The sequence below is a fragment of the Oncorhynchus clarkii genome, chromosome 13, assembly GCF_045791955.1.
Source record: "Oncorhynchus clarkii lewisi isolate Uvic-CL-2024 chromosome 13, UVic_Ocla_1.0, whole genome shotgun sequence".
NCBI classification, from domain to species: Eukaryota; Metazoa; Chordata; class Actinopteri; order Salmoniformes; family Salmonidae; genus Oncorhynchus; species Oncorhynchus clarkii.
In genome coordinates, this window is record NC_092159.1 from 33485413 (window position 1) to 33512847 (window position 27435).

General features: G+C 44.0%; 1 non-coding gene and 1 pseudogene across 1 annotated transcript; both read right to left on the bottom strand.

Moving 5' to 3' along the window:
- Positions 1–10972: 10972 nt before the first annotated feature.
- LOC139364560 (extracellular serine/threonine protein kinase FAM20C-like) lies at positions 10973–26000 on the bottom strand (annotated as a pseudogene).
- Positions 17189–17261, bottom strand: trnaa-ugc (transfer RNA alanine (anticodon UGC)). The gene has a single exon. It is a non-coding gene; the product is annotated as a tRNA-Ala (tRNA).
- Positions 26001–27435: the final 1435 nt, after the last annotated feature.

Consider the following 27435-nt stretch of genomic DNA (forward strand, 5'->3'; position numbering starts at 1 on the left):
ATCTCCCAGTTCCTGCCATTGAAAATCATCCCCACAGCATGATGCTGCCACCACCATGCTTCACCGTAGGGCTGTATTGGCCAGGTGATGAGTGGTGCCTGCTTTCCTCCAGACGTGATGCTTGGCATTCAGACCAAAGTGTTCAATCATGGTTTCATTACACCAGAAAATCTTGTTTCTCATGGCCTGAGAGTCCTTTAGGTGCCTTTTGGCAAACTCCAAGTGGACTGTCATGTGGCTTCCGTCTGGCCACTCTACCATAAAGGCCTGATTGGTGGAGTGCTGCAGAGATGGTTGTCCTTCTGGAAGGTTCTCACATCTCCACGGAGGAACTCTGGAGCTCTGTCAGAGTGACCATCTCGTTCTTGGTCACCTCCCTAACCAAGGCAATTCTCCCCCAATTGCTCAGTTTGGCCAGGCGGCCAGCTCTAGGAAAACTCTTGGTGGTTCCAAAATTCTTCTATTTAAGAATGTTGAAGGCCAATGTGTTCTTGGGGAGCTTCAAAGCAGCAGAAATGGTTTTATACCCTTCCCCAGATCTGTGCCTCGACACAATCCTGTCTCGAAGCAATACGGACAATTCCTTCGACCTCATGGCTTAGTTTTTGCTCTGACATGCACTGTCAACTGTGGGACCTTATATAGACAGGTGTGTGCCTTTCCAAATCATGTCCAATCAAGTTGTAGAAGAATCTAAAAAATTTGCAATGGAAACAGAATGCACTTGAGCTAAATTTCGAGTCTCATAGAAAAGGGTCTGAATTCTTATGTAAATACGGTATATCTAAAAAGATGTTTTCACTTTGTCATTATGGGGCACTGTCTGTAGATTGATGAGCAACATGTTTTATTTAATACATTTTAGAATAAGGCTGTAACGTAACAAAATGTGTAAAAAGTGAAGGCTCTGAATACTTTCCGAATTCACTGTATGTGGTCTAAAAAGGAAGGAAAATACAATCACGAGAATCCACTTTTAATGACAATATACCAACACACAAGCAGCGCATTGCGCAAACAAAACAACCCTCACAATTTAAACTGGAATCACTTGGGTCTATTACTGAACTTTTTGGACGAAATTTATGACGAAATGTGAGGTATACAATTTTTTTTACATGATATTATGACCAGAGCTCTCGGGAAAAACGCTACTGATTAATTTTGAGACTGGCCTCTGTCCATTTTATGCAAATAAGTATCTTACAAATTCTTAGAAACGGACAGTGTTTTAATTGAATTGGTTAATGAACATATAGGAGTTAAATTCCTCTAACAGAGACCTATATACCGTAAGCAATATAACAATTGAGATGTACAAACTATTACAAAATTTAATGATTTGCAGATAAGAGGCAAACCATAATTTTGTTTCAGACCGAGTAGTTGATATACTGTAACTATTTGTTCAGCGCTTTTGAAATGTACAGCGACATAATTCAGAACATGGTTCGTTCTTACATTATTCTCCCTGTACATCAAGTCAGAATCGTAGGATAAATAACGGGGGTATATAAGCAGACAATGAAAGCTCTTACAATATTCAATGATGAAATTTCTACAAAACAGGCTATAGGCTACATGTGCACCACCTAGTCAGAATAATAAGCTAAGTTCTGAAGGGGAGCGGGACCAAATTCTTAGGGTGTGACACATGGGCTGCTAACAGCTTACTACACAACATACACTTAGTATTACTTTCTTAGCTACAGTATACATTTCTTCCTGGCGTATTACGTCATTTATGTAGCAGAATACAATACATATTTTTGGACTCACAGTTGTTGTGCTGTGCTCACTTGAAAGTGGTGCGGCGGTCCTTCTTGTGGGCAAACTTTGCCATCAAACTTTGTCATAAAAATCTTTAATTCTCTGGATTTATGGTGCTTTCAAAACAACTGGGAACTCCCGAGTTCCCAACATGGAATTCCCAGTTGGATGACTGTTCAAAACAATTTTCCCAGTCTGAGCTCATTTTTTTCCAAGTTCCCAGTCGTCTTGAACACACTGAAGTCTGAGATTTCCCAGTTCCGAGTTTCCAGTTGTTTTGAGTGCGGCACAAATCTTGCTTCATTGACAGCATGGCCAATGTTGAATGTTTATTCCTTTAAACTTGGAAAAGAGACCCTTAATCCCAGATTTGGGACCACACAACCACTCCACTGAATAGCTGGCTAGTGATTGTTTTGCAATGCTTGCAGTCAGTGGCGGTTCTGTCATGGCTGTTGAAGGATGAGGACCAAGGTGCAGCGTGGTGAGTGTACATTTTACTTTATTTAAAAATTAACCGACAAAACAATAAACAATACAAAACAAACCGTGAAGCTCAAAGGCTATGTGCCCTAAACAAAGTCAACTTCCCACAAACACAGGTGGAAAAAAGAGTACCTAAGTATGGTTCCCAATCAGAGACAACGATAGACAGCTGTCCCTGATTGAGAACCATACCCGGCCAACATATGGAAATAGAAAATGCGGGACGCAGACCCCGCTCCACCGCTGGCTCACCCCACTTTGGTGGCACCTCTGGTGCGGGGACCCTCGCCGCCGACCCTGGACTGGGCACCCTCGCTGCGGGCCCCGGACTGGGAACCCTCGCTCCGGGCTGGAGGCCGTCTCTGGAGGCTCCGGGCTGGGTGCAGGCACAGGACTCACCAGGCTGGAGAGACACACAGGAGACCTGGCTCTGGGAGCATGCACAGGACTCACCAGGCTGGGGAGACATACAAGAGGCCTCTTCCTTGGCCGAGGCACCGGATACACTGGGCCGTGGAGGCGCACTGGCGGTCTCGAGCGCAGTGCTGGCACCACCCGTTCTGGCTGGATGCCCACTTCCACCCGGGAAATGCGGTACGCTGGCACCGAGCACACCGGCCTGTGAATGCTCGGCCGAGACACAGTGCACATCACCCCATAGCACGGGGCCCGACCAGTCACACGCTCACCACGCTGCACCTTGGTCCTCATCCTTCAACAGCCGAGACAGGTTCTAGCTTGTATGGCTGCCTGGGTGAACCCCCCTTCAGCCCCCCCCCTCCCAAAATCACTATTCTGCACTAACTGTATTTTTTATTCAGACATTTGGAACAACACAAATACATAATCCTAACATTTAAAACTATTAACACTACCGTTCAAAAGTTTGGGGTCACTTAGAAATGTCCTTGTTTTTGAAAGAAAAGCCCATTTTCTGTCCATTAAAATAATGTCAAATTGATCAGAAATACAGTGTAGACATTGTTATTGTTGTAAATGACTATTGTAGCTGGAAATGGCAGATTTTTATGGAATATCTACATAGCCTTACAGAGGCCCATTATCAGCAACTATCACTCCTGTGTTCCAATGGCACGTTGTGTTAGCTAATCCAAGTTTATAATTTTTAAAGGCTAATTGATCATTAGAAAACCCCTTTGCAATTATGTTAGCAGAGCTGTAAACTGTTGTTCTGATTAAAGAAGCAATAAAACTGGCCTGCTTTAGACTAGTTGAGTATCTGGAGCATCAGTACTTGTGTGTTCGATTACAGGCTCAAAATGGCCAGAAACAAAGTACTTTCTTCTGAAACTCGTCAGTCTATTCTTGTTCTGAGAAATTAAGGCTATACCATGTGAGAAATTGCCAAGAAACTGAAGATCTCGTACAAAGCTGTGTACTACTCCCTTCACAGAACAGCGCAAACTGGCCCTAACCAGAATAGAAAGAGGAGTGGGAGGCCCCGGTGAATAGTACCTGCAAAACGCCAGCCTCAACATCAACAGTGAAGAGATGACTCCGGGATGCTGGCCTTCTAGGCAGAGTTGCAAAGAAACAGCCATATCTTAGACTGGCCGATGAAAGAAAAGATTAAGATGGGCAAAATAACACAGACACTGGACAGAGGAACTCTGGTCGCATAAACGTGGTCGCATAAAAACCTGAGGGAGATTTCACTATAATTCTGTTACCAAAGTTAGCATCTGCGCTGTTCTTCCACTAAATGTTTTAATGTAATCTTTGTGCATAGACTTGTATGTTTTGTTAAACATTTAAATCAATGTTTTTTGTTTGGCATACAATGTAAAGTTTAAAACACAGAGTCAATAATGTAATTCAGTTACCGTAGAATTGCACATGTGAAAATGTTTTTTTTAGAATACTTCACATTTTCACACGTGTAGTTTCATGTAATAACATGTTGCTTTACATTTTATCACATTAACTTCACATCAGATCAAACCATGCCCAACCATTATAAGTAAAGTAATGAAAAGTTATGGGGGCTTTAAAGTAAGTGGTACGATGTTCAGCTAAAATATGACCTCACCTGGGATTAGAATTTATAACCTCTGGATTTGATGCTCAGGGCTGGACAAATGCAGGGTCTTACCGGGACTGATGCCCCTGGGCCCAGGCCTGTGGGGAGCCCAAAAGAAAGCAAAAAATGAAATTTAAATAAAAAACAGTTACACAAATTTGATAAAGGAAATATGTACATATATATATTATATATACAGTACCAGTTAAAAGTCTGGAAACGTACTCATTAAAGGGATTTCTTTATTTTTACTAGATTGAAGACATCAAAACTATGAAATAACACATATGGGATCATGTAGTAAAAAGTGTTTCAGATTCTTCAAAGTAGCCACACTTTGCCTTGATGACAGCTTTGCACACTCTTGGCATTTTCTCAAACAGCTTCACCTGGAATGCTTTTCCAACAGTCTTGAAGGAGTTCCCACATATGCTGAGCACTGTTCCTTCACTCTGCAGTCCAACTCATCCCAAACCATCTCAATCGGGTGATTGTGGAGGCCAGGTAATCTGATGCAGTACTCCATCACTCTCCTTCTTGGTCAAATAGCCTTACACAGCCTGGAGGTGGGATCTGGGTCATTATCCTGTTGAAAAACAAATGATAGTCCCACTAAGCACAAACCAGATGGGATGGCGTATTGCTGCAGAATGCTGTTCAAGGTCTGGTTAAGTGTGCCTTGAATTATAAATAAATCAATGACAGTGTCACCATTAAAGCACCCCCACACCATCACACCTCCTCCGCCATGCTTCATGGTGGGAACCACACATGCGGAGATCATCCTTTCACCTACTCTGTTTCTCAAATTTGGACTCATCAGACCAAAGGACAGATTTCCACCTGTCTAATGTTCATTGCTTGTGTTTCTTGGCCCAAGCAAGTCTCTTCGTGTTATTGGTGTCCTTTGCAGCAATTTGAGCATGAAGGCCTGAGTCATGCAGTCTCCTCTGAGCAGTTGATGTTGAGATGTGTCTGTTACTGGAACTCTGTGAAGCATTTATTTGGGCTGTAATTTCTGAGGCTGGTAAATCTAATGAATTTATCCTCTGCAGCAGAGGTAACTCTGGCTCTTCCTTTCCTGTGGCGATCCTCATAAGAGCCAGTTTCATCATAGTGCCTGATGATATTTGCGACTGCACTTGAAGAAACTTTCGAAGTTCTTGAAATTTTTCCATATTGACTGACCATGTCTTAAAGTAATGATGTACTGTTGATTCTCTTAGCATAATATGGACTTGGTCTTTTACCAAATAGGGCTATCTTCTGTGTACCACCCCTATCTTGTCACAACACAACTGATTGGCTCAAATGCATTAAGAAGGAAAGAAAATCCACATTAACTTTTAACAAGGCACAACTGTTAATTGAAATGCATTCCAGGTGATAATCCCATGACGCTGGTGGAGAGAATGCCAAGAATGTGCAAAGCTGTCATCAAGGCAAAGGGTGGCTACTTTGAAGAATCTCAAATGTACAATTTATTTTGATTTGTTTAACACTTTTTTGGTTACTACATGATTCCATTTGTGTTATTTCATAGTTTTGATGTCCTCACTATTATTCTACAATGTAGAAAATAGTAAAAATAAAGAAAAACCCTTGAATGAGTAGGTGTGTCCAAACTTTTGACTGGTACTGTATAACCCCTAACTTGAGTTCAGTCTTTGCCAATGAGAACGAAGTTGGGCCTGGCTTCGTCCTTCTTGACTGGGAAATGCCTTGATTCTAGGCCCTAGGAAATCCTACATCCATCTCATTAGATCAGAACAGGATGGATCAACAGTGATTCATATTACTGGTTTGCATCCTAAAAAAAGGATAGTTGTGTTTTGCTGCATAACACACTAACATTACTTGTCTACCAATATGATGTGGATCATTGTCAGGATATTTGATATATAAGCTTCAGTAACAAAAGAACACCACGGTTGTAATAACACTTTAAACAGGTAGTTTGTACATGTGTAGAATGTGCTTGTTATGAATTTCTTCTGAATAACTGGTCAGGGCTTAGCATTTTCCATCCAGCTTCAGTTAACTTTGATGTAAAGGCTTCATCACACCTATAGTGATGACTTCTATCCGTCACACCCATTGTTGCATATCCATTGTTCACTAGATATATCAATGTAATTACACCCAACACAATGTTGAAAAACAGAATGCTTCGCACCACTAGATCACATAACTAGACATGTGAAAGCTGCAGCAGGGACTCTAACCAGGGCTCATACGTTGCAAAGTGAGCTCTAACAGCCGTTGCCATGAAATCCTAGTAGTCCTATGGAATAAGGCTTGTTACAATAGCTTAAGTATATAACATGATTGACACAACGGTAAAAATCATCATGAAACATCCTTGGAAGTGCTATAAGCCTAAGCCAACATAATTGATTATTTACATGAACCTGTTTAACAACTCTGATACCTTCTTTAATTGTGATTTATTCTCCCCAGATGTAAATGCAGGTGCATTGTTTTTAATAAAACCTCAAATGCAAGGATCATCAACATAATTTTTTGATGATCATTATAAATTCATTCAATTCAGTTTCAAATTGTTCACAGAAAGTAGGATTTTGTAGTAAGGAAACATTAAAGCGCTATCTTCTGGCTCTTTTAGGAGATTCTGAAATTAGTATCTGGTAGTAATAAGCAGGATGTTCAGATAGGCTCATATATTGAATTGAATCAAGAAAATACAATACATTTATTTAAATTGTTAGGGAGGTCATTTGAGAATATGGTCAATATTATACATAATCTGTGGTCACACACAATAACCGAAATGTGTTAGTCATACGCTATATCTCAATTGGCGGGGAGGGGAATGCGTCATTCTTGGGGGGCGACATGTTTATTGTTGCCTTGTTTGTAATAGGGTAAATCCCTTTGAATTCAATCACCTTTTGACAGCATCCCTTTTGATTTAAACCCAACTTTCCAAACATTTTTGCCCATGGAAGAAGTGGTCAAAAATGTTTTATTTTTTATTACCTGAATGCAATAACATTCAGAAGATAATGGTGCTGAAAATGGACCCATTTTGCATACCCCAGCATACCATGAGACATCCATGTCGTTATTACTGGAAAACATAAATGGTTGAGTTCGATATTGTCACACCCTGATCTGTTTCACCTGTCCTAGTGCTTGTCTCCCCCCCCCCTCCAGGTGTCACCCATCTTCCCCGTTATCCCCTGTGTATTTATACCTGTGTTCTTTGTGTGTCTGTTGCCAGTTCGTTTTTGTTCGTTCATACCTACCAGCGTTTTCCCTTGCACCTGTCTGTGCTTTAGTGCCTGTTTTCTAGTTTCCCGGGTTTGACCATTCCTGCCTGCCCTGAGCCTGCCTGCCGTCCTGTACCTTTGCCTCTCTACTCTGGATTATCGACCTCTGCCTGACATTACCTTGAGCCCACCTGCTGTTCCGGTGCCTTACACCCTCTCTGGATTATTGACCCCTGCCTGCCATGACCTGTCGTTTGCCTGCCCCTGTTTAAAGAATACACTTTTGTTTCTTCAACACTGTCTGCACCAGGGTCATACCTTAAAACGTCATAACAATAAAGAGTTGTTAACAACAAAAAGTTATTTCATGTGGCAACCCTGCAATTCAACCGGAAAAGATGTCATGTCTCGTAGTTGTTCTGTGGAGGGAAAGGTGCATTGCTTGGAGTCATTAGGACACCATACCTGCCATGAGGTACCAGTATTTCATTCCCAACGATGGACACTTGCTAAAAGACAAACATGTCCATTTTAAGTCCATTTCAAGTCTTCGCTTAAACAAAAATACAGTGTATTGATGTAAACATGATAATAACAGTTTGTTTCATTCAGCTTGATTGTTCTCCTATTTGAGGTACCATGCTCAGTACTCTTACAGTTGCCAGAACATACTTGACTTAGTTCTATATTTATGTTTTACATTATAAGAAGACTTATATGTAGATCTGTTTCAATTACTTATTCTGAGAGATTTTGTTTCAGAAAGTCTCAACTTGAAGTAGCCAATCTCAAATGTCTGTTGGAGACTAGGATTGCAGCAAATAGGGTGCACCCTTACCCTGTATAACAGCGATACTCTTCCACTCACTGTCCATGTTCACTTCCTCATTGAAGAGCTCGACATGACTGGTTCTCGATTTTCTCCACTCAACCAAAGTGGTCAGAGAGCATTTCATATTATTCTGTACGTAAATCCTAGACACTTCATTTAGTATGATATGTTACGTTTCATATCGTATGTATTGATTTGTGGATGTCCATCATCCATTTCGTATGATATGATACGAATTACAATTCACATGATATGCTACGAATTGCAATTCGTACAATATGTTACAAATTGTGGCTAACGTTAGCTAGCACTATGGGTTACGTGTTAAGGTTAAGCTTAAGGTTAGGAGTTAGGTTAAAGGGTTAGGTTTTGGTGAAGGGTTAACTAAAATGGTACATTTTAGGGTTAGAGGAAGGGTTAGCTAAAAGGGTTAGGGGAAGGGTGAGCTAACATGCTAAGTAGTTGCAAAGTAGCTAAAAAGTCATAAGTGGCTACAAAGTTGGTAATTAGCTAAAATTGTCCATGATGAGATTTGAGCACGCAACCTTTGGAACAATAGATGTTTGCGTTATATGCCCACTCATCTACCCCAACCAACCACCTTCCTTTTGTGGTTGCCTTCTATCTTATGTAACCATACCAAAAGTAACATATCATACTAATTTGAGTGTCCTGGATTTATGTTTACTATGTTACATATAGTCTATGAGTCTAGTCTGACTCAAAAGTTCACAGGCAACCTGCAAGGTCCTCGCTGCTGGGGACTTCGGACACCCTTGTGAGGCTGAGTAGTACCTTATGTTCTGTAGAAATGCACAAATCTTTTCTTTTTTACCTCTGCTAGCTATCTCCACCGCTAGCTATTTGGACTCGGTTAGCCCACACAGCGTGGCTGATGATAACTTGGCTAGCTCCCTGGGAATAGTTTAAATGCAGATTTTAGAATATTAACATGAAAATCTGTCGCCAATTGGATGGAAACCTAGCTATTGTAAGGCACAAACTTTAGAAAATCTCCAGCCCAGTAGAGGCTACCATCCCCCGGTTTCACACCTCTGGCCCTGGCTACTGTGTTGCTAGGGGTTTGCTTAGGGCCCTTCCAGAACACTCTTCACAGGCTCTCAAACCTCCAACACAGTCTGCGCTTCAGCTAGACACAGGAGTGCAGAGAGACAACAGGTCAGAAGAACTCTTTACCACCTCAACACATCTCACCACTGGACCCTTCCTATAAGGACAATCCTCCACTCTGGACTTCCCAACCATGTGTTAGTGATTGTATGGTTAGTGACGCACTATCAATAACTAATCTCCTCTTCTTATTTGCTGTGTGTGCCTGTCTGTTTCGGGGGGCAATAAAGTGTAAGTTGTTTCCCTGTCTCCTGCTGGTCATTATCAATCCTCTTTCTGGGACTCTGGGACAGTTGCACCTATAAACGAAACCAGCATCTCTATTGGAGACCACCACATGGTGGTGCTCTTCTTCACAAGCTAACCTGGCTAACTCGCTGCAAAGCAAACTAGCTTCGTAATTCTACCTGCAAAACGGTGGTATTGCTTGTGTAGAAAGAAACCCTCTTTCTACCTCTCGGTCACCTCCAGCTAGCTACTGTAGCTAGCTAGTGGGACTCGAGTAGCCCACGCGGCTAGGCTCAGGCTAACTGACCACACAATTCTACCTACAACCCGGTAGCTTTGCTAGCTCTCCCCCTTACCTAGTTAACCTGCATTCAGTCTCAGGCACTAACTAGACCGTAGACCCAGTCACATGGTTCTGCGGTCGCGGGAGTAAGCTAACCTAAGGGGCTATCACTACCCTAGCCCAATCGCTAAGCACTGAGGGTTGCTGCTAGCTAGCTAACGCATCTCAACCCCGTGGCTATAGCGTTCTCTACTGTGCTAACCACTACTATTATTCAAAGTTGTAACATTTTTACTGCATAAGGGCTATCCCTGATGCAGTAAAACAATTTACCATTGAATAATGAAGTAAGCATTATACAACATAATTTTGAGCATGAACCCATTACACGTCTTTGTTTGTCTCAATTCACAGGTTTTACGCTCCAGCCAAGCTTTTGGGAGAGTGCGATATCTCTCTTTTGGTTAGCGAGGTCATGGATAGCTTCGATTCCTCCCTCTATCAGTCCAATGACTCCTTCTCGGGGTAGGCGACGATGAGGATGATGGCAAGATTAACCTCGCCAGTCTCCTCAAGGTGACAGCAGACATGGAGGTCGACCAGGTCCCGCCTCCTCAGTCTTTTAGAAGGAGCAGTCCCGAAGACAGAGACGCCCTCCCTCCACTGAAATTTTGGTTCTGTGATGTCTGTAAACGAGCCGCCACCAGACATGAGATCAAGTGGCCAGCTCCCCTGGGGAACGTAAACCGATAAACGGATCTGTACGATGGGAGGACACGTCCCACTAGTACAGCCTCAGTGAAGCAACTGCTTCCTCCTGTCCCAGCTTACAGGCTGACTACTCCAAAAAGTTGTGAGTTCTGTCACCATAGCTTCCTGATATACTGCATTCTCTTTCTACTGAGTGCTGGCATTGTTGTGATCAAATGGCCTTGCTGTCTGAAAACTCCAGTAACACTACTCCACCCTTGTAATGCTAAAACACTTTATCATTTTTGTTTTCATTAGGCAACACACACAGTTAAAATGTGCCATGAATGTATACATATATAATTAACTGATTGATTGATAATACAATAATCTCATCATCAACCACAGCTGAATCCAATGATACACATATTGCATTGATGGTTTTGTAAATGGGATGTTCAGTCTTAATTATTGTCTAGTGCCGGTATAAGTTAACATCATATCCCTGTAGGTCATCATGGATAACGTCATCGTGGTGCTCCAGACAGGTGTGTACAGCCTGCAGGATGGTTTTCAGACGACGGTCCAGCACGGAGAGGTGTTGTACAGAGAGGAGGGGGGCCACACTCTCCAGGGGATCCTGGGACAGAGACTCCCTCATGACATCACTCAGACGGAAGCCCGGGAGGGACAGGAGACGCAGACGCATGAGAGTTGAGCGACGGATCCTGAGACAGAGAAAGAGATTTGGGAGAGAGAGAAGAAAAAGACAGAGAGGAGGACAAGGGGAGAGAGAGAGGAGAGAAAGAGAGAGAGAAGGAAGACAAGGAGAGAGATAGAGAGAAGGAGGAAAGGGAGAGAGAGAATGAGAAGGAAGAGAGGGGGAGAGATGAGTCTCCTCTTGCACTTTTTTTCTGCTGCACTTGTCCAGATCTTTCTACAAGCTGATAGTTTTACCTGCAACACTGTTGTAAGGGCACCAATATGGAGGGTTCATCCACAGAATGACGCCCAAACCTAAAAATAACATAGTTTCCACAATATTACACAACTGTTATATCGGTATGTATAAACTACAACAACTTCAACATATGCACTGGCGACGCATCATTCAGGGCAAGTGAGGCACAGCCCAACCACTGTCCAGCAGATGGCCCTGTTTTGTATGTAATTCTGGCATTAATTCGTGTGACAACATTATATCGTATCAGTTAGCAAACAATGTAAACAAAATAACTCCTTAAGTTAATATTACAGCATACTCGACTCCTCCATGTCATATCATTGTTTTGGTCAATATTCTTTGAGTAAGGCAGATCCAGAATGCAGCTGTTTCAGCCTTGCTCATGTGCCTTCTGTGGCGGAGGTGCACAGAGCGTAGGCGTTGTTGATCTTCTCTGGTTGCGCGTGATTGGCTCAGGGTGATGTCACTTACAACACCCCAGCACCTACTGGGAGAGCTCACTGACGACCAGGCAGCTTCTTCCCATTGGGTGCTGCCATAGAGTTCAATTGGCAGTGCCTGTCCAAGAAGTCTCAAGGTCATTTGTCACAGATAAGTCTACATCTTTTCTCCAGTGATTGGACTGATGTGTGTCAACTTCATTGTTTATCTTCTAGCCAGCTGAAAAGTTATCATGTTGACTATCTCCTAGCAAATCATTTTCAAGCTACGTAGAAAATGTAGAGATAAAACATTTCGGTGCTCATCAGCCACTAAACTTTGAAATAAGCCCACCCGTTAAAAAGAAAGCAAGCTGGAAAAGAAGATTCAACTGTGGTTGGTGGTGAATAGAAGCAGTGGCTAACATCTGTTTTGAGGTAGCTCTACGACGCGGCTTGTTAATGTTTGATGCCACTGTTATACTCATGGAACTGTAACTATGCAATGGATGAAGTGAGGGAGTAACTTGTTGCTTTATTCTAAAATGGAGCGTCTTGGTAAAAGGCAGGCAGACACACTCAGAATGGTGTTTTGGCTGCGTTCCAATACTTTAATAATGTAATATTGTAGACCCATGCTGAATTTGACTATGGGAAGTAAACTGATCATAACTGAACGTTTGTGTCTGTAGTGGTTTCGATGCATATTAGCTTTTTTGATACATCCAATATTTTAATGTTAAAATCGCCACTGAACATACAGTATGTATCACATTATAAGGTATTGATGGAAGGTATGGTACTCACGCCCTCCCGTTGTCTAGGTGCAGCAGGAAAGTGTCATTCCCAAACTTCTCAAAAGTCTCGTAGTGATGTCTGTCCATATTACCTTAGTAGGAATTAAAGCAAAACAATAGTTTATTGCTTTCTGTCTATTCAAAATCTGTTCCACATTATCAGTGGACTTAAACCTTGGCACATTCCTAATATGGTCGTGTGGGGAAATGTTCAGAACATTTAGTCATTCTTATGGAGCAATACATGGAATGTATTGCTTCAGTGACTCGATAAAAAACAAAAGAAGAGAAAAATCAAGGTAGTGTGTTGAATTGTTACTGATTTCAAGAATATTGGAATTACTGAAGTAGTAATAGTAGTAGAATCTGTGTCGTTCAGTGTGCTTACTGACTCATGAGGAAGTCCAGAATGACCATGTCAATTAGATCCACTAGTCTGGTGCCTTGGTTGTATGGAGGAGTCTGTTTCACCGTGTCACAGTAATCTGGGTTCTTCTCCCATCTGAAACAGTAGCAGCTGCATGTGAGGTATGGACTCGAACACGTGTATGCTTTAGTCAAATGCACGGGTTTATTGCCAGTGGGGGACAATATGATACTACTACACATTATTACATTGCATTGATCAGTTGAATTCTATCAATGCAATCCAAACATTGAATTATACCTCCAACCCATCAGTTTGCCATCTACTGTACAGTATATAACCACTAATACAGATATACACTTCACTTGGTTTCTTCACAACCCCTCCCATAGTTAGAGACCCCCAGGCAAGGGGCCCATTTCGGTACCCACTACCCACGGTGCCAGTTTGGTGCGGCTGTAGGAGCGCCTCCAAGGGGACCTCCAGGAGCGTCTGGGGGCCAGGGAGAGGTCAGGCAGCATGGAGGCCAGGGACACCTCCAAGACCTGGGGTCGACCACACACTGGGTTCTCTGTGGAGCAGTAGTATTCACACTGGCCGTGGAAACACAAATTACCCACTGGGGGAGGCGGAAGGAGAGAGAGAGAGACAAGGGGTTGGGTGAATAGTACAGTTAACTGACTAAATGCAAGTAGTAGGCCTACAGTGGACAGTTGTTGCCAAACATTTGGGGTCATAACCCATCTAAAAGCATTTAGAACTTTTTCTTGTGACCAGTCATAAACCCAGAACGACACAGAAAAGTAAACTGTAGCCCACCAGTGCAACCCAACCAACCATTTGGGAAACTCTGGACTAGCACATAGTGCAAGCCACTATACACACACAAGCTTAATAACAGAGAAGGAGGGACATTTGGTTGCTATCTGTGCTGATTGGACACACCAGGAGAGTTAGATTTGATTATGAAAGCTGATTGGACCAACCGCCACACACCAGGAGAGGTGAAGAAGGTTCTGGATAGTTTGTGGTCTGTGGTGATAGCTCTGATCTCTGTGGTTATGTTGATGAGTCTACCTACCACTGGAGGGATTCTACAGAAACCTAGCACCCTGAGAGAGGACACACATACACACACACAGATAAAGAGAGATATAAATCAGTGGTAGTGATTTAGAAGTTATTTTCTCCTCTTTCTTTTGACACACAGATTAATCTCAGATTGGAGGTCCATTTTTTATTGTTTTCACCTGTCTAGGTGGAAGGCAGCAATCTCTGCATTGTGTCTCTCAAAGTCAGAGAAGTAGAACAGGTTGAAGTCTGTCTCTGCATCTCTCTCCTGCCTGCATAAAACACACACAGAACAATGTGATTTTTCTCACCTCCAAAATAAGATTACTGTGAAAGAGTAAGAATGTTATGTGACTGATAAAATAAAGTTGTATTGTTGTGTTGTATCATATCGCATTGTAAATCATATTGTATATCATAAGGTAGTATATCGTATTGTAAGCCGTATATATCATATTGTTCTTTGATGAACTGCAATGTGCCTTTTACTATTGTCTAGGCTCAGCTCTGTCAGCTGAGGTTGCTCTTAAATGCTGATAAGACAAAGTTCATGGTTTTCATGAAATCTAAGATGAAACCATTAAAGCTAATTTGTGCTTGATCTGAAAATGTGGTCGGTGCTGCATGCTGCCCAAATTTGAACAATGCGGAGGGCTATATACAGTGCCTTGCGAAAGTATTCGGCCCCCTTGAACTTTGCGACCTTTTGCCACATTTCAGGCTTCAAACATAAAGATATAAAACTGTATTTTTTTGTGAAGAATCAACAACAAGTGGGACACAATCATGAAGTGGAACGACATTTATTGGATATTTCAAACTTTTTTAACAAATCAAAAACTGAAAAATTGGGCGTGCAAAATTATTCAGCCCCCTTAAGTTAATACTTTGTAGCGCCACCTTTTGCTGCGATTACAGCTGTAAGTCGCTTGGGGTATGTCTCTCAGTTTTGCACATCGAGAGACTGACATTTTTTTCCATTCCTCCTTGCAAAACAGCTCGAGCTCAGTGAGGTTGGATGGAGAGCATTTGTGAACAGCAGTTTTCAGTTCTTTCCACAGATTCTCGATTGGATTCAGGTCTGGACTTTGACTTGGCCATTCTAACACCTGGATATGTTTATTTTTGAACCATTCCATTGTAGATTTTGCTTTATGTTTTGGATCATTGTCTTGTTGGAAGACAAATCTCCGTCCCAGTCTCAGGTCTTTTGCAGACTCCATCAGGTTTTCTTCCAGAATGGTCCTGTATTTGGCTCCATCCATCTTCCCATCAATTTTAACCATCTTCTCTGTCCCTGCTGAAGAAAAGCAGGCACAAACCATGATGCTGCCACCACCATGTTTGACAGTGGGGATGGTGTGTTTAGCTGTGTTGCTTTTACGCCAAACATAACGTTTTGCATTGTTGCCAAAAAGTTCAATTTTGGTTTCATCTGACCAGAGCACCTTCTTCCACATGTTTGGTGTGTCTCCCAGGTGGCTTGTGGCAAACTTTAAACAACACTTTTTATGGATATCTTTAAGAAATGGCTTTCTTCTTGCCACTCTTCCATAAAGGCCAGATTTGTGCAATATACGACTGATTGTTGTCCTATGGACAGAGTCTCCCACCTCAGCTGTAGATCTCTGCAGTTCATCCAGAGTGATCATGGGCCTCTTGGCTGCATCTCTGATCAGTCTTCTCCTTGTATGAGCTGAAAGTTTAGAGGGACGGCCAGGTCTTGGTAGATTTGCAGTGGTCTGATACTCCTTCCATTTCAATATTATCGCTTGCACAGTGCTCCTTGGGATGTTTAAAGCTTGGGAAATCTTTTTGTATCCAAATCCGGCTTTAAACTTCTTCACAACAGTATCTCGGACCTGCCTGGTGTGTTCCTTGTTCTTCATGATGCTCTCTGCGCTTTTAACGGACCTCTGAGACTATCACAGTGCAGGTGCATTTATACGGAGACTTGATTACACACAGGTGGATTGTATTTATCATCATTAGTCATTTAGGTCAACATTGGATCATTCAGAGATCCTCACTGAACTTCTGGAGAGAGTTTGCTGCACTGAAAGTAAAGGGGCTGAATAATTTTGCACGCCCAATTTTTCAGTTTTTGATTTGTTAAAAAAGTTTGAAATATCCAATAAATGTCGTTCCACTTCATGCTTGTGTCCCACTTGTTGTTGATTCTTCACAAAAAAATACAGTTTTATATCTTTATGTTTGAAGCCTGAAATGTGGCAAAAGGTCGCAAAGTTCAAGGGGGCCGAATACTTTCGCAAGGCACTGTATTACTCTGCATTGACATGATTGGTTGACGGTAGGTGGGGCGGGAAGGTCCAGTATAAACACAAACTTACTTCCTTGACAACAGCTCTGCTCTGCTTAACGAAGCGCAAGAAGTAGAAATACCCTGACTTCTGCAGAGGCCGTGTCGCAGTAAATGCTGCATGGCCACTGCAGATGTCGGATTGACCATGCAGAGCCTTTTAGACTCTTCCATGCATAGTCACTATGCAGGACGAGCAAATAGAAAAGGGTATCAACTTACTTGAGTTTCTTGTTAGATGAGTGGTTCACATCTAAACCCCACATCTAGGGTCTTGTGAAAAAGCTCAGGCTCAAATTGGGGTTTTATTTTCAAAATAAGTCGTGTTTTTCTTTAAAAAGTGAGAAAAAATACTTGTTTCCGCTACCTTCTTGCCTGTAATCGACTATGGTGATAACTTGAACATGTTTGCCCCTGTGGCATCATTACATATGCTGGACACTGTGCACTGCTGAGGTTTGTTACGAACTCCAAAGCCTTCCCTCGTCCCTGCAAATGTTTTAGTTTTATCTTATCCAGAGCAACGTTCAGTAATGAGCGCATACATTGTCAAACTAGTCCGCCGTGGGAATCAAACCCACAATCCTGGCGTTGCAAGCGCCATGCTCTACCAACTGAGCTACACGGACTGTACCCTCTATATGAGAGTGGGCTGGCCTTCCTTAGCTCTTCAGAGGCGAAGTCATTGGTACGTTTTTATTTATAAGGCCATGCTAAGACTGCTCCCAGTTTACCTGTGTACCTACATTGTCCATCAGATTAATGAAAATTATCGCCTATGCTCACAGGACAGCTAGGTGAGAGCTAGGTAAAAAAAAAGTGTTCCAGTACTCTGCCCTCTCTACTTGGAATGAGCTACAAAATGACTTGAAACTACAGGAGTTCCTCTCCTTCAATTATTTTAAAGCTAGGGTAAAAACGATGGTGGAAAATTATTTGAAGGGGCGGTCAATATTTTGACCCCTAGGTTCAAACACTCCAATGTGCCTGTTAAATGTATTAGCTGATGTTTTTAAACTGTAGTGCTTTGTGTTTTACGTTGTAAATGTTGACAATTTGTGTGCTGCTTTTTTTCGGCCAGGCCTCTTTTGCTAAATAGATGTTTAATCTCAATGAGACTAACCTGGTCAAATAAAGGTCAAGTAAATAAAGATCATCGTGGATTCTCACCTCATGGGTTTGAGGAGGGCCTGTCCGTAGTTGGGGAATGACATGATCAGCTTGAGCTGGGTACCCCCACTCTTCTGCACTGAAACACACATTACAGACAACGCTACAACGTCACCATGATAATCACACACCAGCATGCAGACCCTCAGAACACAGAGACATATCACTTACCATACATTAAAACACATGAAAGTCACAGGGTCTCCACAAAATTCAAAGGAAATACACCATTAGGTACCTGTCATTGACTGCACTGATGGTGTTCTTTTGGTAATAGTACAGTATTTCTAGTGGATTTGACATAAATGCAGTTACCCCTGTTCTCCACAGGGCGTCCCCATTACATAAAGTACAGAATGTGGCAGAACATCAAAAACTGTCTGGTATCATTTAGTGGTGGTTCTAGAATCTAGGGACTTTAGAGAGGAGGAGTGAGAAGAAGATGAGGAGGAGTATATGAAACGTGGCTATGGGCCAGCCCACACACAAGCTGATTATTGCGTAATCTTTTATGCTCAACACATACAGTATTCAAAGTGTGTGTGTATGCGTGTGTTTGTGTGTGAGCATATGTTTGTGTGTGTTTATATGCATGGATGTGTGAGTGGGATTTTTTTATGATCAGTGCAGGATTATATTGACTGACCTCAGAACAAAAGATCAGAGGAGCTGGAGATTTCGATTATCTGGCTTTCACGTTTCTACTCTGACTGTTTCTTTACTGTCATCCATTTGCTGATGTTCTAGTTTGGTGTAATCACTTTGTGTATTTTGCAGTTTAAAGACTTATAATTGCTTTCAGTGGTTTTAGATTTTATCCTCACAGTCTATGTGTAACGGTTTTATTCGGGTGAAGTAGAGGCGGACCAAAACGCAGCGTGGTGATGATTCATGTTTGTTTAATTAAGGAAAACTATACATGAATAAACTACAAAACAATGAAATGTGAAAACCTAAACAGTCCTATCTGGTGCAAACACAGAGACAGGAACAATCACCCACAAACACACAGTGAAACCCAGGCTACCTAAATATGGTTCCCAATCAGAGACAATGACTAACACCTGCCTCTGATTGAGAACCATATCAGGCCAGACATAGAAATAGACAAACAAGACATCCAACATAGAATGCCCACTCAGATCACACCCTGACCAACCAAAACATAGAAACATACAAAGCAAACTATGGTCAGGGTGTGACGGTACCCCCCCCCCAAGGTGCGGACTCCGGCCGCAAAACCTGAACCTATTGGGGAGGGTCTGGGTGGGCATCTGTCCGCGGTGGCGGCTCTGGTGCTAGATGTGGTCCCCACTTCACCGTAGTCTTAGTCCCCCACCTTGTCCGCTTCCGTGGCCTCCTAGCCACGGCGACCCTACTTAATGACACTGGACTGAGGGGCAGCTCGGGACAGAGGGGCAGCTGCTCGGGACAGAGGGGCAGCTGCTCGGGACAGAGGGGCAGCTGCTCGGGACAGAGGGGCAGCTGCTCGGGACAGAGGGGCACCGGCAGCTCTGGGCAGAGGGGCTCCGGCAGCTCTGGGCAGAGGGGCTCCGGCAGCTCTGGGCAGAGGGGCTCCGGCAGCTCTGGGCAGAGGGGCTCCGGCAGCTCTGGGCAGAGGGGCTCCGGCAGCTCTGGGCAGAGGGGCTCTGGCAGATCCTGGCTGGCTGGCAGTTCTGGCAGATCCTGGCTGACTGGCAGATCCTGGCTGAACGGCGGATCCTGGCTGAACGGCGGATCCTGGCTGAATGGCGGATCCTGGCTGAATGGCGGATCCTGGCTGAATGGCGGATCCTGGCTGAATGGCGGATCTTGGCTGAATAGCGGATCCTGGCTGACTGGCGGATCTGGAAGATCCTGGCTGACTGGCAGCTCTGGCAGCTCCATGCTGACTGGCTGCTCTGGCTGCTCCATGCTGACTGGCGGCTCTGGCTGCTCCATGCTGACTGGCGGCTCTGGCTGCTCCATGCTGACTGGCGGCTCTGGCTGCTCCATGCTGACTGGCGGCTTCCTGCAGACTGGCAGCTCTGGCGGCATCCTGCAGACTGGCAGCTCCTTGCAGACTGGCAGCTCCTTGCAGACTGGCAGCTCTGGACAGGCGGGAGACTCCGACAGCGCTGTAGAGGAGGAAGGCTCTGACAGCGCTAGATAGGCGGGAGACTCCGGCAGCGCTGGAGAGGAGGAAGGCTCTGGCAGCGCTGGACAGGCGAGGCGCACTGTAGGCCTGATGCGTGGTGCTGGCACTGGTGGTACTGGACCGAGAACACGCACAGGAAGCCTGGTGCGGGGAGCTGCCACCGGAGGGCTGATGCGTGGAGGTGGTACTGGATAGACCGGACCGTGCAGGCGCACTGGAGCTCTTGAGCACCGAGCCTGCCCAACCTTACCTGGTTGAATGCTCCCGGTCGCCCTGCCAGTGCAGCGAGGTGGAATAGCCCGCACTGGGCTATGCAGGCGAACCGGGGACACCATGCGCAAGGCTGGTGCCATGTAAGCCGGCCCAAGGAGACGCACTGGAGACCAGCTGCGTAGAGCCGGCTTCATGGCACTTGGCTCAATGCTCACTCTAGCCCGGCCGATACGCGGAGCTGGAATGTACCGCACCGGGCTATGCACCCGCACTGGGGACACCGTGCGCTCCACAGCATAGCACGGTGCCTGCCCGGTCTCTCTAGCCCCCCGGTAAGCACAGGAAGTTGGCGTAGGTCTCCTACCTGGCCTCGCCATACTCCCTGTGAGCCCCTCCCCAATACATTTTTGGGGCTGACTCTCGGGCTTCCTACCGCGCCGCCGTGCTTGTCTCTCCAACTCCATTCTCCGATAACCTTCCGCGCACTGCTCCATCGCATCCCAGGCGGGCTCCGGCACTCTCCCTGGGTCGACCGCCCACCTGTCTATCTCCTCCCAAGTAGTATAGTCCATACTCTTGCTGTCCAAAACGTCCTCCCATGTCCATTCCTCTTTTCGCTGCTGTTGCCCGTTACCACGCCGCTTGGTCCTGTTGTGGTGGGTGATTCTGTAACGGTTTTATTCGGGTGAAGTAGAGGCGGACCAAAACGCAGCGTGGTGATGATTCATGTTTGTTTAATTAAGGAAAACTATACATGAATAAACTACAAAACAATGAAATGTGAAAACCTAAACAGTCCTATCTGGTGCAAACACAGAGACAGGAACAATCACCCACAAACACACAGTGAAACCCAGGCTACCTAAATATGGTTCCCAATCAGAGACAATGACTAACACCTGCCTCTGATTGAGAACCATATCAGGCCAGACATAGAAATAGACAAACAAGACATCCAACATAGAATGCCCACTCAGATCACACCCTGACCAACCAAAACATAGAAACATACAAAGCAAACTATGGTCAGGGTGTGACACCATGGTTGATTGGTTAGTGTTTAAGAATTGCTTTTGGCTTTTGTTTGTTTCTTTTTGTTTGTTTCTTTAGATTGTGTGTTTAATTATGATACTCACTCACTCACACACACAAAACTCCCACTCCCCCTTCCCCTTCCCCTTCCCCTTCCCCTTCCCCACATGCTCAAACCCATACACAGTAGCTTGGCACACAAAAAAATGCTGGGTTAAAAACAACCCTATTTGGCTTCTTTGGAAAACCAGCGCTGGGTAAATATTGGACAGAACACACACTGGGTTAGTTTGACCCAGCCAGTTGGGTCGCGTTAATATGGATTATACAAACATGGGTTTATTTTACCATCAGTTTTTTTAACCATTAGTTGGGATGAAATAACAGCTCCATAGGTTATTTTCAGGAGGCATGGCCTATTAGAGACATGGGTTTCAGGCAATTATTTTTGGCCACCTGTAATAGCAAATGTATTTCCTGTTCATCATGTTTGTACACTGCAAATTTCTTTTTTTTGCACATGATATATTATAACATAAAAGTCATAACATTATTATCTACATATCCCAACATTGAAATATCCATAGGGTCTTGGGAAACATTGATTAAAGTGGCAGTGTTCAACCTTAACATGAAATAACAACAAAGCAGATGAACCGGAATGACATTTACTTTCACGGGTGGCCAAAAATAACTATCTAAAAGCCACGCCCCTGCTAAGCCAGTCCTCTAGTCTTCTGAGCTCACCCACTGAGTCATATTTTGATAACCCAGCACCAATAACCCATCACCCGGCACCAATAATCCAGCGTTTCATTTTAAAGATAACAAATTAAGTGACCCAACGCTTGCAACCCAGCATGGTCAACCAAACAACCAAGCTTTTTTTAGAGTACTGCTACTTCCCTGTTTGCATGTGATAGATAAACAAATGGATCCCAACCAAGGCTTCTGAACAGTCTCACAACAGACAGGATTTGAGGGCCATCAGACAATGTTTTACAGCCTCCCAGGGTAATCTCTTCATTCACTGTAATGCCAACTCTTTTGTGTCTCGTGTGTATGTGTGGGTTGAATGGGCCCGTGGACACAAAGCTAGGGTTAGGATTGGGGTTATGGCTAGGCTTAGAGTTGAGCCGGGGTGTGGACATGAAGCTATGGTTAGGGTTATGGCTAGTGGTCTGTATAATTCAGGAATAGCATATATTGAACAAAAATATAAACGCAACATGTAAAGTGTTGGTCCCATGTTTCATGAGCTGAAATAAAAGATCCCAGAAATGTTCCATATGCACAAAATGCTTATTCTCTCAAATGTTATGCACAAGTGAGCATTTCTCCTTTTCCAAGATAATCCATCCACCTAAAAGGTGTGGCATATCAAGAAGCTGATTAAACAGCATGACCATTACACAGCTGCACCTTGTGCTGGGGACAATAAATGGCCACTCTAAAATGTGCAGTTTTGTCACACAACACAAATTTGGCAGTACGTTCAACTGGCCTCACAACCGCAGACCATGTGTAACCACACCAGCCCAGGACCTCCACATCTGGCTTCTTCACCTGCAGAATCGTCTGGGACCAGCCACCTGGACATCTGAAGAAACTGTGCACAACTGAAGAATTTCTGCACAAATGGTCAGAAACCGTCTCAGGGAAGCTCATCTGCGTGCTTGTCGTCCTCACCAGGGTCTTGACCTGACCGCAGTTCGAATTCGTAACCAACTAAATTGGGCAAATGCTGACCTTTGATGGCCACTGGCACGCTGGAGAAGTGTGTTCTTCAGAGGAATCCTGGTTTCAACTGTACCGGGCAGATGGCAGCGTATATGGCGTCGTGTGGGTGAGCGGTTTGCTGATGTCAACGTTGTGAACAGAGTGCCCTGTGGTGACGGTGGGGTTATGGTATCAGCAGGCATAAGCTATGGACAACAAGAACAATTGCATTTTATTGATGGCAATTCGAATGCACGAGATACTGCACGAGATCCTGAGGTCCATTGTCGTGCCATTCATCCGCTGCCATCACCTCATGTTTCAGCATGATAATGTACGGCCCCATGTCGGAAGGATCTGTACACAATTCCTGGGAGCTGAAAATGTCACAGTTCTTCCATGGACTGTATTCTCACAATTAAGCATGTTTGGGATGCTTTGGATCGAAGTGTACGACAGTGTATTCCAGTTCCTGCCAATATCCAGCAATTTCGCACAGCCATTGAAGAGGAGTGGGACAACATTTCACAAGCCACAATCAAGATTAACTCTATCCGAAGGAGATGTGTCACGCTGCATGTGGCAAAGGGTGGTCACACCAGATACTAATCAAAGGGCTACTCAGACCCTTCTTTTACGCTGCTGCTACTCTCTGTTTATTATCTATGCATAGTCACTTTAACTCTACCTACATGTACATATTACCTCAATTACCTCGACTAACCGGTTCACTGTAAGGTCTACACCTGTTGTAATCGGCGCATATGACAAAAAACATTTGATTTGATTTGATTTGATACTGACTGGTTTTCTGATCCACGCCTCTACCTTTTTTTAACAGATGCTTATCTGTATTCTCAGTCATGCGAAATCCATAGATTAGGGCCAAATGTATTTATTTAAATTGACTGATTTCCTTATTAGAACTGTAACTCAGTAAAATCTTTGAAATTGTTGTGTTTATATTTTTGTTCAGTGTAGTTTACTCCATGTCCAGTTCATGCTGATTGATACAGAGTTGATCTCAACTCCGCTTAGTAACACAGTCATCATCTTGTTTGTGGAGTTTGGGCTTCCCCTTGGGGTTGAAAGATAATACAGTACCATCACGATTTTAAGGCTCATGCATTTATCCCAACTGACTTGGAATAGCGACAGTACTTTAGTTTGTTTAAAAGCAAGCTACTGTGGTGCCACAGGCTGTTGTACTGCAGACAGTCATGTTTGAATTACAATATGTGTGGCTTAGTTTACTCAAAAAAGCTGTATAAATTAAAGGGATACTTCAGGATTTTGGTAATGAATACATAATCCTTTATGTACTTCCTCAGAGTCAAGTGAACTCCTGTATACCATTTTAAGTCTCTATGTCCAATATGAAGGAAGTTCTAGGTAATTTTGTGAGCTAATGCTAACTAGCCTGCTAGTATCCTTCTAGTCATTGCGCTAACGCTAGCCTCAACCACCACAACCCTAACCCTAGCTTCCTGTCCACTCCCCAGCTCAACATTAACCCTAGCCAAAACCCAAACCCTAACCTTAACCTTAGCTTCACCATGTCCACACCCTGGCTCAACCCTAACCGTAGTCTTATTCCTAATCTTAGCTACATGTCCATACCCCAGCTCAACCCTCTCACCTGCGCTGAGGATGCGTTGTGTGGCCATCTGTTGAGTCACCTCGGCAACGCTAGGGTCATTCCTGTCATACAGCTCCCAGCGAGAGATCCCAAGGTGGTACCTCAGCCAGGCAGGGTGGGTGTCCGCACTTCTAGTCCAATTAGCTCGGTCATAGCCATCCTCCTCGCTGTCACTCTGCCTATATGGAAAGAGCAGGGGAAGATGGTTGGGGAAACAGGCCAATTAAGCAATGGGTATCACAAATGTATGATAAAAGTAATATGCTATGACAGAATGATATACTTTGTTGTTATCTAGAAAGCATTTTCTTTCCTCTTTAATTTTTCTACTTTGTTGTTATCAGTGGTCTTCCACTCCTCTTTCTCTCACTCACCACTCACTATCTTCACTGCTTTTGTCACTGTCCTCCTCCTCATCTTCCTCCTCACTGTCCCCTCCCTTGTTCTTTGGCTTCAACTTCAGCAGCCAATCGTCTTCCAGCACATGTTTGCGTGGCAGGTTGTACAGCGGGTGGCTGAAGAGGGCCTCCAGCTTGGAGCGACTGCTGATCCATTGGCTCACTTTGGTGGCCATTTTGGTTTGAATCAGCTTTTTGTCCTTCTCCTTCTCATTGACAATGTTGAATGAGGCCTCCACGTTGTGGTCTATGTGGGCGGCCATTTTGGTAAAGTCTCCATTCATGCGACTTACCGGTAATTTGTGTGAGCTGCTTTGTGAGGAAAGGGAGTGAGATCTCCCCTGTTTTCCATGGGGAACAGTTCCAGGAAAAGACAAAGAGGAGGAACAGGAGGAGGGGGGGGGGATAACGCAGGATGTTTGGAGGACGGAGAGACAGAAGAGGGCCAGGATGAGGTGGAGAGCCAGGGACAGACATGTCAATACCAAACAGACGGAATGAGAGAGACGACCCACGCCCTGCCTCGCCATGCTGGGAGAGAGTGAAAACTTCAATTCACATTACCTCCAAATATAATCTGCTTTATAATATTCAAAACTCTGAAGAAGGCAGTTGTTGAGTCAAGAGTCACGACAGATTAACAGGCATAAAGGAAACAAAGGGAAATGTGACAGAGTCATAACCGGGCAAGCAGGCGGACAGACAGACAGAAAAGACAGCCAGCCACCAGACAGCCAGCCAGAAACAGCCAGCCAGTATTCCTTAACACAAATCTAACAATCTCCTCTCCTCATCAAAGCACAGACACAATGTGATTCCAGTTAGCTACCCTGAGAATCAAGCACCGCTAAAGAGAATCAATATATTATTGAAGGCCCACCGCTCCAACATTCCCAGTATGAAGCAGCAGTAGGATGGCTAATACATTACTTACTTTGTTTTTTCACAATGTGCCAAGAAGTTGTGAGACTCTCTCTTCCCCTCACTCTCTCTGGATCCTCAATAAATGTGACAGGGCAAAAATACACTTGTAGTACATTTTCATTTTGTCAATTTTTTTCTCCCTTTCTCTCCCTGACAGACAGCTGATAGTGATCCTGTTATCTGTGTGGTCACGCTAGTTCAAACAGAACAGAGGTAGGAGCCAGGTTAGAGTGACCGGGATGGACGTTACAGTGAGGAGGGGACATTCATATTACCCCTTTATTTTAGGATTCGTTTTTTAGAACACCAGATACTTTCAATAGAAATACATATTGTAATGCGTAATTGGATTGAATTGTAGATGGGATTTATTACACAAGGCACACACACACCGATACAGACACACACACTCTTGACGGGTCGTCACCCACTGGCTTTCATTCTCTATTGACTGGTTCTCATTCTCTATTTTCAGCCTCATTAGTCTACAGCCCCAGCCCTCCGTCTACTGAGCTTGCATGCCAAATGGCACCCTATTCCTTATATAGTGCACTACTTTTGACCACCAGGGCCCTTCCTCCAGAAACAGACACATGCACGCACACCCACACAGACGCGAGCACACACACACGCACGCACGCACACACTCAGCTTCACATGTTTGTAGAGAGTGTTGTAGTAACATACTGTAGTAGTATTACTTCACAAAGCACCCATGAGCACAGACCAGATCAAATATTTGTACTCCTTCTATCCTCCTCCTCTCTTCTCTCAGCTTCATCTATCTCTCCTCAATGCCCACGCTCCCCCTTTCCTTTTACCCTCCCTCCAGCTCTCTTACCTGCTGATAAATGCATTCCTCATCTACCTCTATCCCTTTAATTCCTTCCCTGATTATTTCCTGATGGGGCCAGTTTATTCCTCAGACAGACAGACCAAAGCTTCAAAGTCCGTCCTATTTCCCTCAAAGCAGTTAATGTAGGTTGCTTGGAAACTACCCAGAATTCTCACCATAATTGTCTGTTACTTCAAACCAAAAAAAAGAAAGGTACAAGAACAACGTTGACCCAGTCGACTAATGTGTTGCACCTCACTGCCGTGGCAGACTTACTTATACAGTGTTGAGACAGAGAGAGGACGAGAGGGAGAGTGTTTCTTGTTACAGATGGTGGGTGAAGTGATGGCGTGGCCAGCAGAGAGATGAGGGTAGAGCTCTTTGATGGCAGAGTCACTGTGGGTTGCGCTGGTGGTTCAGTTACTCCCTGGCTACCAATGAATATTTCATTTCGAGAGAGAGAGAGAGAAAGAGAGAGAGAGAGAGAGTGAGAAGAAAAAGAGTGGGAGGAGAGGGAGAAATTAAGAGAACGTAAGAAAAAAAGAGATGGAGTGAGGGGAAATATCATGCATGGGAAATGAACAGCAAGAGGGGACACGTGGAATACCAAAACATAGTGCTGGTAACATGTGTTAATGTGTCATGTTAAGACTGATCCAGAGATTCCACACACATAGCCACACACACAGTTAAATAATCCCTGTGTAATCTTGCATCCCGGCATTCCAAAAGGACT